Source organism: Diceros bicornis, chromosome 7 (genome assembly GCF_020826845.1).
Source record: "Diceros bicornis minor isolate mBicDic1 chromosome 7, mDicBic1.mat.cur, whole genome shotgun sequence".
NCBI classification, from domain to species: Eukaryota; Metazoa; Chordata; class Mammalia; order Perissodactyla; family Rhinocerotidae; genus Diceros; species Diceros bicornis.
In genome coordinates this window covers 48,910,097-48,921,833 of record NC_080746.1, presented here as the reverse complement: position 1 = coordinate 48,921,833, position 11,737 = coordinate 48,910,097, and positions in this window count along the sequence as shown.

Sequence of the window (11,737 nt, the reverse complement as noted above, 5' to 3'; positions counted from 1 at the left end):
CAGAGTGTAAGTTGGTACAACATATTTGGAAAGCAATTCCATAATATATGAAACTCTAAAGAGTATGTAGCCAGAGTTTCGCTTCTAAGAATCTATCCTAAGAAAAAATAATCACATCTGTAGCTAAGATTTTAAAAAATTATAACCCTTGTGGTGTTATTTATAATAGTGAAAAATTGGAAATAATCTAAATATTCATTGATTCAGTAACTTGCAGAAATGTCCCAAATTGGAATGTTATGCAATCATTAAATATTTAAAAAAAAATCTTAGTGACAGGAAAATTCTTAATTTATATATATACATATCAAATATGATTATAATTCTGTTAAATGATATGATCTCTGCTCTGAAGGAGCTCACAGCCTACTGAAAGATACAGACCAGTAAGTGGGACCACAATATTTTTACTTACCTTAAATTAAATAATGATTATAAAAAAAAAGTGTACCTCTTATATATTAATACATATTGGTTATTTTTGTATTATTGTAAAACTATCTCCCCAGTACAAATAAAGAGTGTTGATTAGTCACATGACCAAAGCTGGGCCAATCATGGAACGGGAATTGGAGTCAGAGATTCTTAATTATCTTCTGAAGCTGGCTAGAACTACAGCAAGTGAAATTTGGGAGCTGAGACAGCCATGTTCTGCCAAGTGGGCTGGAGAAGTACAGAGAGGCAGAAGCAGAGACAGCAGATGGAGTGAAAGTCCAGATGGTATTCAGCTAATAGATTTAGCCACTCCCTGAGACCTCTCTAATGCTCCTGTGTGTTTCCAAACTCTTCATTGTTGCTATTATTTGTATGCTGAATGTCTTAATTTATAAAAATATTTTCCCATAAATTTGTTAGTATTTTCTCATTGTGTGTTGAGGGAATAAAGGAGATAATACATATAAAATACTTAGCACAGTACATGGCACATATAAAGACCCAATAAACAGTAGCTATTTTTATTCATAATGTCTGTTGACTTTACTCAGTGTTGGGAGATAATTCTCCCTGGATCTCTCATGTTTCTGCGTGCCTCCCACGTCCTCTCTGCCTTCTGTTGTGAACTCTCTTTTTAAGGAAGTTTGTATAATGAACAGCCTTGGGAAATATAGTATCTCCCTCTGGAGCAAAAGGCCTCATGCTTACTGCCTATTATAAAAGATTTGGATTTTTCTAGCTCAGGGTTCCTCTCTGCAATGCAATCCATTGCACACTAAGGCACATACCTGGGCCTATCTGCATCATCTCCATGGGATTTGGGAGCAAGGGGAACTGACGTGAATATGCTGATGCTCATCCTTGCTTGCTGTGCCATGAGTAATTACGTCCTTTGTCTCTGGCCAAGGAGCCTCATGTCTTCCGCCAGCATCCATGCAACTGTGGCAGGCTAACTTGTTATCTTGCCAATAGAGTAAGATCTCAGACCCTTCACAGTTCTTGGCAATCATTGCCCTTCTCTGGACTTCTAAAAAATTTTTCATTTTTTCAGTTTCACTCACAGAAATATCTGAGTGCCAGCTAGGTTTAAGGCTAGATGTTGTGAGGAGTGTAAAGAACCATATCTCAGTCCAACATTTGCGTTCCTACCGTATGCAAAGGTTGCTGCTCTCCAAGAACTTGTAATATAACTGGGAGAAGAGAGCAAGTATACTAATGGCTTCAACACAAGACAGTAATAGATTAGTGTCATCTAAATGTTATGGAAAAGAAATCCTTTGGTTTAGTTGAGGATGATACTTTTTGGTCATAGTTATTAAGAAGAGATCAGATTTGAGCCCTGTTTTTCAGGGTTTAAGGTAGAGATTGTAGGGACGAGGTCTAAGAGAGAGGATTGGGGCAAGCAAGGACACTTGAGTAATCTCCATGCTCCTTCCCCCTTTGGAGCCTTCGCACGTGGTGGTCTCTCAACTTGGAGCACTCTCTCTTCCTCTTTACCTGGTTAATTCCTTCTTATCCTTCTGATCTCATTTTAAATGCCACTTCTTTAGGGGGTCCCCCCTCCCTGCATGTAGATTTTGTGTTTTTGTCGTGGGCTCCTATAGCAACCCAACCTTCCCATGTCACTTCTTGTTTGTGTCCTCCGTGATGGGAGAGACACAGCTCTCACTGTTTTCTCCAACACCTAACAGAATGCCTGGCTCGTAATGAGCCTTTGGTAAATATGTGTTGAATCAGTGAATAAATGTCCAAAATAAAGCCTTTGTTTGATGAGGAGACCTGATAAACTGGGGCATAAGAGTCATTTGGAAGATTGGGTGGAATTGGGGGAGATAAAACTGAAAAAAAGAAGAAGAAAAAAGACCAAGGAATTTGGGTGTCATACAGTAGACTCTCAGGAGGTTGCAAAAGTTTTTGAGCCCAAATTGATAAAAGCCAGTCTGAGTGCCTTTCCAGAAAACACTATTTGCCATTCACTAGCGCAGGCTAATGAATCAAGACACCTCCCAGTATCTGATGAGGCGGCCTGGCTGTGAGAAATGCTCTCCTTCTGAAAGCCTAGCTTATCCATACCTCAGAGGCCAAGAGGGTAGCAGGGAAGTGGGCCCTGGTTTTTTCATTGCAAAGGACCACTTTTATTATGTTTTTACCATGATAAGCCCCAAATTTAAGCAAGTCTTACACTTTTTACCAACCACATGTATAAAGCCATTACTTATTTTCCTGTTTTCAATTAATTCAAGACATAGATAACTAGTGAATGGGAGGTAAGCAGTGCCGATCCAACACCAAGCTGATAACTTCTAGCTGAAGGCAAAGATACTTGCCAATTTCTTCGGTGGTTTCCAGTTTCAGCTCCGGTGATGGAACAATTTCCTTACACATTTTGAAATGCCAGGACCCTCTCGAGGACCCCAATACTCTTTCCTGTGATGCCCAGAGGTCTGGGGACCCAGGCTGGACATAATTGCATGAGACGGCCAGAGGCCCTCCAGCTCTGTAAATGTAGCTCTGGTGACTTCAAGGACAGAGGATGCAGCCTGGACCACTCACACTGGTCAGTTCTTTCTCAGAATAGGTGATGTCAAGGAATCCCAATGCATTTTTTAAAGCAGGTCAATGAGGCATTGAGAGAGAGATGACAGGACCCAACGGGCTCCGTTTCCTTCCTTAGCTTACTTGGAATTCTTGACACTAGAGGGAGTATGTGAACAGAACAGAGGACAATCTTTTGCCTTTATTTCTACAACTAAATTTTATGGTTTTTGTCCAATCCTTGAATCTGAGGAGCCCATTGTCACAAAAGCTTTGTGTTATTTTATGTTAATATCACATTTTTCATGGCTTGAAAGTGACCACTAACCCATGTCCCCCACAAATCTGGGGAAAATATTTTCCTGATTGTCCTAGGGGGAGGCAATGACACCCAATTACAAGTTTGCTGATTACAATGAATCAAAGAAAAGAATGATTAAAGGAAAATGAAAGAAAAAGGAAGAAAAGAATTGTTAAAACATTATATACTTTGTAATGTTACATCATATCTGACAGTATTTCGCATTGATTATTCATTTATTCCTTCAACTAATCCTTGTTGAGCACTTTTTACGGTGCCAGCCACTGTGCTCAGCCATGAGGATCCAGACAGAAGACACAGTCCTGCCCCCAGGTTACTATCAGTCTAATTGTAATCAATATATGTGATGAAGGGAAGTATAGGCTGTGAAGAGAATGCATAATTCAGGCTTATACTACCCAAAGCAGGGAGCCCTGGGAAGGCTTGAGTTTGGAAGGATGGGTAGAAAAGTCGTTTAGTTAAATGGATTTGGTGGATGGTGGCATGGGATATGCTGTATGCAAAAATCAACAGCACTTGCAAAAGCCAGGAAGTATGTGTGAGAGAGCCTGGTTTGTTTGAGAGGATGGCTGGAGCAAGGGTTCAGGGTATAAGGATTCAGAAGGTGAGGTTGGAAAAGGTGGGGCTGGCCCTCAAGTTCTCTTTGACTTCATCCTGGGGTAAAAAGGAATCGCTGAAGGGCATTGGGCTGGGGAGTGGCATTGAAAAGAAAGGGTCTTGGCCTGCTCTTTGCTCAGTCCTCTTGTCTGGACTTTCAGGAATCAGGGCCGTGTATTTCGCCTCGGTCCCTGTCCTAGATACTGGACTAAGGAGGTTCAAAACCCCCTCTGTCCTGACCAGGGTTTGATCTCTTGTCTGGCAAAGTCCACAGCTCCAGCCTCAAGGTGCCTAATCAGAGAAGCCTTCCTCACTGTATGGCTTGCCTGCCTTGAATCTCACAGAGACCTGCCTGGGAAATAGGATTTTGGGGTCTCCTCATTCTTTGGGGCTCAATTTCTGCCCTGGGGTATAGGAGAGCTGGCAAATCTCACCAAAGCCTCGTCACGGCCCGTGTTCTCCCTCCCCAACCATAGAGCGAGACATTCTTCCCCAAAGAACTCCTCATATACGGGTGTGGCTTTACCTCTTCATGTAAGCTCGTTCCTATGCGTTAGCTCATTTGAGCTCCTCAGCAATTCCCTGAGTTGGGTATTATTGCTCCTATTTTACAGATGGGAGAACTGAAGCTCAGAAGGCTGACGTGACCTATCCTAGGTTACAGAGCAAGTGGTGGAGATCAGAAGTGACCACGCTGCACTCTGTACAGAGAAGTCACCCCTGTTACTCTCCCTTCCACCATGTGTTTTCCTTGGGCACGTATTGTGCAATCATGGCTTCTCTTAGGACACAGGACCTCTCATTCTCCAACAGGCTGTTCCATATCTTTTTTCATTCATTCAAGAAAACAAAATATCTAGGTCAGGGGTGGCAAATAGGTTTCCTTTTCCTGACAACTCCCTTGGATTGACTGCTCGGAACAAAGCATTGTGTTGTATGAGGCCACACACTGGTGCAGCAGGAAAGAATGTCACTTGTGATTGGCAATGTCCGCTATGGATGCAGGAGAGGGAGGGGGCAGCACAGATGCTATTTCTAGTACATCAATCTTGTGCTAGTGATGGAGTTTTTGCTGAGACCCATCTTCACCCCCAACACCCGTTTTGCTCCCTTTTTCTTATTCCTTCCCTTCCCTGCAGGAACTGTCCCTGCCTATTTAATGAGAGCTTCAATTTACTGAACAGGTAACGGGGGCCGGACACTTTGCTTATATTATTGCCAGTCCTTACAACAATCTTGCAAGGTAGGTAGAGAGAAAAACAATGTTTAGAGAGGTTAAGTAACTTGTCCAAGGGCATGCTGCAAGTAGGCTGGTATTTGAACCCTGAACCACAGAGAAAACCTTGCATTTTTATGGAGGGCAATGGGTACTCTCATATTCACTGTTTGCTTTAAGCCTCACAACAGCCCCGTGAGGTAGTTCTCTGGGTTTGCAGCTGAGGGAGTTTGAGAACTGAGAGGAGGGGAGCTGGCTACTTAGTGGCAGAGCCCCGTCTCCTGACTCCTGGTCCAGGCCTTCCCCCACTGTCCCACTGTACCCCTTTGGGGAGAACTTGGAGGCCCTTGATTAATTTTACTCCTGCCATCTTTACCCTGTTTTCAGCTCCTATCTTGAAGAAGGTCTTTCTTTTATTGGTAGCCCCTTCTTGCGTAACTTGGCATCTTTAAAAATATATATATATATATATTTTTTTGTGAGGGAGATCAGCCCTGAGCTAACATCCATGCTAATGCTCCTCTTTTTTTGCTGAGGAAGACTGGCTCTGAGCTAACATCTATTGCCAATCCTCCTCCTTTTTTTCCCCGAAAGCCCCAGTAGATAGCTGTATGTCATAGTTGCACATCCTTCTAGTTGCTGTATGTGGGACGCGGCCTCAGCATGGCCTGACAAGCGGTGCGTCGGTGCGCGCCCGGGATCCGAACCCAGGCTGCCAGTAGCGGAGTGTGCACTTAACCACTAAGCCATGGGGCCAGCCCCCAAAAAATATTTTTTTGAGGTGAATTCACATAACGTAAAATTAACCATTTTAAAGTGGACAATTCAGTAGCATTTAGTACATTCACAGTGTTGTACAACTTCTGCCTCTATCTAGGTCCAAAATATTTCCATCACCCCACAGTAAAACCCTTTACTTGGTAAGCAGGCTCTCCTCACTCCCCACTCCTTCCAGACCTCAGCTACCACCAATCTTCGTTCTGTCTCTATGGATTTATCTATTTTGGATATTTCATATAAAATCCAATGAATTATACCATATGTAGTCTTTTGTGTCTGGTTTCTTTCACTTAGCATAATGTTTGGGAGGTTCATCCACACTGTAGCATATATCAGTACTTCATTCCTTTTTATGGCTGAATAATATTTTGTTGTATATATACCACAATTTGTCTCTCCATTCATCTGTTGATGGACATTTGGGCTGTTTCTACCTTTTGGCTATTATGAATAGTGCTGCTATGAACATGTGTGTACATGTACTTGTTTGAGTATCTGTTGTCAATTCTTTGGGTATGTACCTAGGAGTGGAATTGCAGTGTCATATGGTAATTCTATTTTTAACTTTTTGAGAGAAAGCCCATTTCTTTTTGAAGTGAATGAGGAATTCCTTGTGAAAGGGGTGGACATTTGCTTGTGGAAAACCCAGAGATGACAAAGGGTGTCCACTACAGGGTAGCAGAACATGTGGAGGCTAGATATAAGAGAATTCGAGGGAAGAAACTGCAATTCTCAAACTTCAATAGGCAGGAGGGGATGTTTATGAGCCATGAGGAAGTAGCCTGCAGTAGAGGACCTCTGGGTGGTGGGAGACCCCTGAAGACAGCACTTCATCTGGAGGTGGTGCTCTTCCCTCTAAAGCCCAAGGGACACATGTGACACTGCTCAGCTCCAAGGAGCTGCAGAAAGGCCAGCGGGATTGTGAACCTCTTTAACTTTGAGCATTTGTAGATATTTGCATTGGTATAATAGGAATAAGGGCCACTAGAGCCATAAAAATATTGATACAGTGATTCTATCAGTACTTAAGTCATGAACTTGGAACTAATACAGAAAGAGATACTGAGAATTCTCAAAACCTCAAGACTAGGAGGTGGCTGTTAAAGGCAGATATATGTGGAACACGGGCCCTGTGGGGTCTAGAAAAGGATCATAATGCAGAATCAGGATGACAAATGAAGACCTTCTGGACAGGAAGAGGGCATAAATGTTTCATTAGCCAAACCTGGCTAAAGATCAAAGAGTTTCACCATTCCTGAAAATATCTTCCCATCCCACTGTGGTGGTTATAATCGGTTTAATGTATACTTACTCTTAAATAATTTGCATAGTAGTCTGTATATAGTTTATTCCCTAGGTTGTTTATTCTCTGCTATTTGCAGCCGTGATAAGGTTCCAGACCTTGAATCATGCAGATCAGAGTCTGATGTCCAGAATGGGCAGACCAGTTATGCAGCTTACAGACACAAAATGTGATCAGATACAGATACAGCTTATGCAGATACAAAATGCAATGTAAATATAGCTTTTTCTGTATTCAAGGCCTTGATAGAGACACTATTTATGCTGCCACCTTGGTCAAATGGCTGCCAAGATGTCAGTACGGTTTCTGAAAAGACAGTCAGCTCTTAAGTGGATGGACCCATGCAGAGGGTCTAGTTCTGCTGGCTTAAGTTATCCAGACAATTGCCTTGGCTCACCTCTAAATTTAAAAGCACAGCACAAAAGAGAATCATCAAAATTTATGTCCTTTTGGTAAGGTAGGCACTGGAAGACATTCACATCTAGATGTGAAATACAAAGCCTGTGGCCCTGGAACATAAGCAGTTTCTTCACAGAAAGTTCCAACAAGGAGGAGAAAATCTGGGAACCAATCTTGCCTTTGCCTACAAAATGATCAAACTGCAATTACCATATTTAACGAGTAATTGTTCCAATTGTACCAGAAGGGGGATTCTCCAGCCCTCTTTCTTCTGCTGACACAAATAGAATTGCTGTGAAGATGGAATGGTGTTTGCAGAACAGCTTGCTTTGAGCTTGTTCTTTTTATAGTGAATCTCGGGTCAGGGGAAGGTACTGTGTGGGCAGGCCCTATTGGGTCTGCTGGGGTGTCAGCCTCTGAAGCTCTTCCCTCTTCACACTAGGCCCTTTGATACTCACCTGCAGCCACAGACCCAGACCTTGAAGTAGCAGCCACCTTGACCTAAGGCATTAGGACTTGAACCATTATTGTCAGATCTTAGGACTTGGATGGGAGGCCTGACAGTTCTCAGATACGCCACAGGGCAGGTGAAGTGGGGAGTCTGGCCTGAGATTCTTTCATGGGGGCAGGATGAGGACAATAGCACTTCAATAATAGGGTTCCCAGGAGAGGAAGGAAGGAAGGAAGGAAGGAAAGAAAATATCACACACTGAGCAACTGCTATGTTCTGGGCACTTTCCCATGCGTCATTTCAGTTAGGTAGCAGAATCCCAAGTAGTTGAAGCACAGTGGACAGAAATGATGGGGGAGTGTTTGGGAGTCAGGCAGGTTGCTCACCTGGCTTGTCTGGGGGTGCTGAAGTCTTGAGCTTCTGTCTCTGGTTTTCTGCCTCAGGAGCAGGAAGTAGCAAAAGCCAGTCAGGGAGTAGCAGGTCCCAAAGCAGATGCCAGTCCTGAGAGCTACTTGTGAGCTACTGGGGTGAACTTAGAAAAAATGGTGGTGGGGTTGGGGGAGGAGAGCACATGGGAGCCCAGGAATTCATTTTTCTCCCTCTAGCTGTGGATCCCCGTGAGAAGGGGGCAGGGGCAGAGGAATGGTGTGAAATGAAGCAGAGCAAGACCCTGAAGCACTTTGTATGTTACACAGAGAAGTCTCGACTTTCTCCTAGGGCACTAGAAGGATATTGGAGGGTTTTAAGGATTTCATTTCCTTTGGAAGTGGAATCTCACTTTGGCTGCCTGGTTGAGCTGGGAAGAGAAAGATGCAGAGCAAGAAGGTTGTTGGTGGACAACATGCTACATGCTGGGGAGATACTGTCTTTGTCAGGAATTCTTTAGTTACTAGTGACAGAAACTCACCTTGAGAACCAACCCTGTGTTGGTTGCACACATGTCCTTCTCTACAGACGCAGGGCAGAATGGTTCCAGATGTAGTCTGGAACAGCTGGAACAGGGGCATGAACGTGACCAGGCCTCTTGTCATCTCTCATTGTTCCTCCCTTCCGCCTATAGAGTAGTGGTTAAGACAATGGGCTCTGGAGCCAGACGAAATTGGGCTTTGTTACTTTCTAGCTGTGTGATATTGAGCAAGTGACTTAACCTTGCTTTGCCTCAGTTTCCTCATTTGTAAACAAAGATAATCATATTACTTACGTTCTGTGGTTGTTGTGAGGACTAAATGAGTTAATGCACATAAAGGGCTTGGCATAGTGCCTGATTTAAGCATGTAGAAGGTGCCTAAAAAATGTTAGCTGTTAGTACTATTATTTCTATTATTCAACTGCAGACTGGCTTTTTCCGTATGGTAGGAAAACAGTCTCTGACAGCTCTGAAGTTTTACATCTGACTTCTGCCATCAGCGAGAGACTGGCTGAGTTTTCTCAGGTTCCAAGTCCAAACACTCAAAGGGAAAAGATTCACAGGCCAGCTTGAATTTGATTTCACTCCAGGACCAATCACATGATCAAGTGGACAAGTGCCGTGATTGTTCCACTCTGATCTGTGGTCCCACAGATAGCTACAAGGACCACCAAGACAAAGTCGCTGGCCAGGCTAGTGGAGGAGAAGGCAGGATCCCCAGATCCTCCAGATGACAGATGTTGTGATGGAGGCACTCACCAACAGTGGACTTGCACATTTCAGAGGCCACATACCAAGGACTTCGGGACTTCTGCACCTGGGGGATCCTCTGTAGCTTCATATTCCCCCACAGAACTCAGGAAAAATACAACAGAAATATTGTGACTCTATCAGGCTCGATTAGTAGGTGTGACAAAGAAGTATGGAAATATGATGCTTGGCTCCTCGGTACCGGGTCAGCTCTCTGGCCCTAAGGCCTTGAGCTCCTGCCTGACAACTGGTGCCTTAGCCCTGGTTTCTAATCAGTAGTGCTTCAGTCCTGCCGCCTTGGTCCTTGGCCATCCCTCCTACATAGCCCTAATCTTTTCGCTTATTAAAGGGCCTGGCCTGCACCTCCTGATGCCCCCAGACCCTTTTGCTGGGCTTCAGGGACTAGATTCCAATCCCTTGCCAATCCCTTCTTCTCTAACAGAGTGGGATAAAGGTGAGGGTGAAAATAGGAAGTGCCTCTATTCTCTGTCCTCTTTATCCTCCAGGACCTTGTCACCACCCTCATGGCTCAGTGACACTTTCCTGTACACCAGCCTCACAGCAACTGTGATTCAAATTCTCTCCTCAACAAAATTCCAAATTAGGCCATGTCTTGGACCTTTGGGGTGGTTTGAAAATGTTCAAAATGGAGAATGTTAGAATGTATAAACGTCAAGGGTCTATGGTACAGAGGTAAAAAGTTAATCCTGACCCTAGGGATGGATTGAAGGCTTTTTGGTGCAGGTGGCATTCAGCTCAGTCAGGGAGGATGAATAGGATTTTATCAAGGCTGGAGAGTGTATGGAGGGTTAGAGGGGGAAGGCACAAGGGGACAAGGCAGGTCGTATTTTGAGGAAGGTGAAAGTTAGATGTGCTTGAGCCTCAGGATGAACGGAGAGATTAATAGGAGATAAAACTGGAATACCACAAAGTCTTTAGATTCTCCATGTCAAGCAGCATTCTTTTCTCCAGCGGCCACAGGTGGGTAAGATTTCCGGTGTCCCTTGCACTGTTGTAAGCAGTGAGCGGGCGCCTTTATTACGAAGAAACATGTAGAGTTGGTGGGGCGTGTGTGTGTTTTCTCCTTATGGAAGTCAGCCTGACCATGGGGAACAGTGTTGTTTGTCCATGGTAGATATAAAAATCCCTCACCTCATAAAATCTTTACTGGTCCTTGTTTCACTTTCCAGAAGACGCTCAGAGTAGTGCTCAGTGAACACTTGTGGAACAGAGATGAGCTGCCTTCCAAGCGAGCTTCCCAGAACATAAATATCTCCCATTTAAAACCGCCTTGGGTTCCCTGTCTCAGACGGATAAATTATTTGCTTGCACAGTTAGTTGCCTCGCTAGACTATAAACTCCAGGAGGGCAAGACTAGGTCCCATTTGTGTCGGTAATTCCAGAGTCTAGCCCAAGGCCCCAAGCAGAGCAAGTTCTTAACAGAGCTTAGGTAAACTGAGTCGTGATGAAGAGCATGGGAGTTTGAGTTTGGGGAATAGCTTTGGAAGGTGGAGGGGCAGGAGCAGTCTGAGAGGGGTTGAGGGGGTCAGTCAGGATTCCTAGTTAGAAATAATGGTATCTGTTCACTTGGCTAGCAGAAAGGAGTTTAGGAAAGCATTTATGGCTCACAGAATTGTTGGGAGGGCGAAGAAACAGAATCTAAATTGAGCTTCCAGGAATGACTCCCCAAAATAATACTGTAGAGTCGCTGCCTTTGCGAAAATCACGAAGCTGCTGCCACAGCTATTGTCTCTGGACTCAACGCAGTTCAGCTCTGATCTACACACAAAAATGGATGCCTCGCGCCTTGTCTCATTTCCCCATGCAACTCCATTCTGAATTTAAGTCTCCGACAGTGCATCTGATTACAGAAACTAAATCACAGTCAGAACCCAGATGAAAAGAAGTGTTGGAAATTTTGTTTTTAGTTTTGTGGCCTCTGTCGAGAGCACCACAGAGGGGCATGAACAAGCCAATTCACCGTGTCTACCACAGTGGGGTTGCTGGGAAGGCTGCCAGGATGCAGATTAGGCACAGGGAGA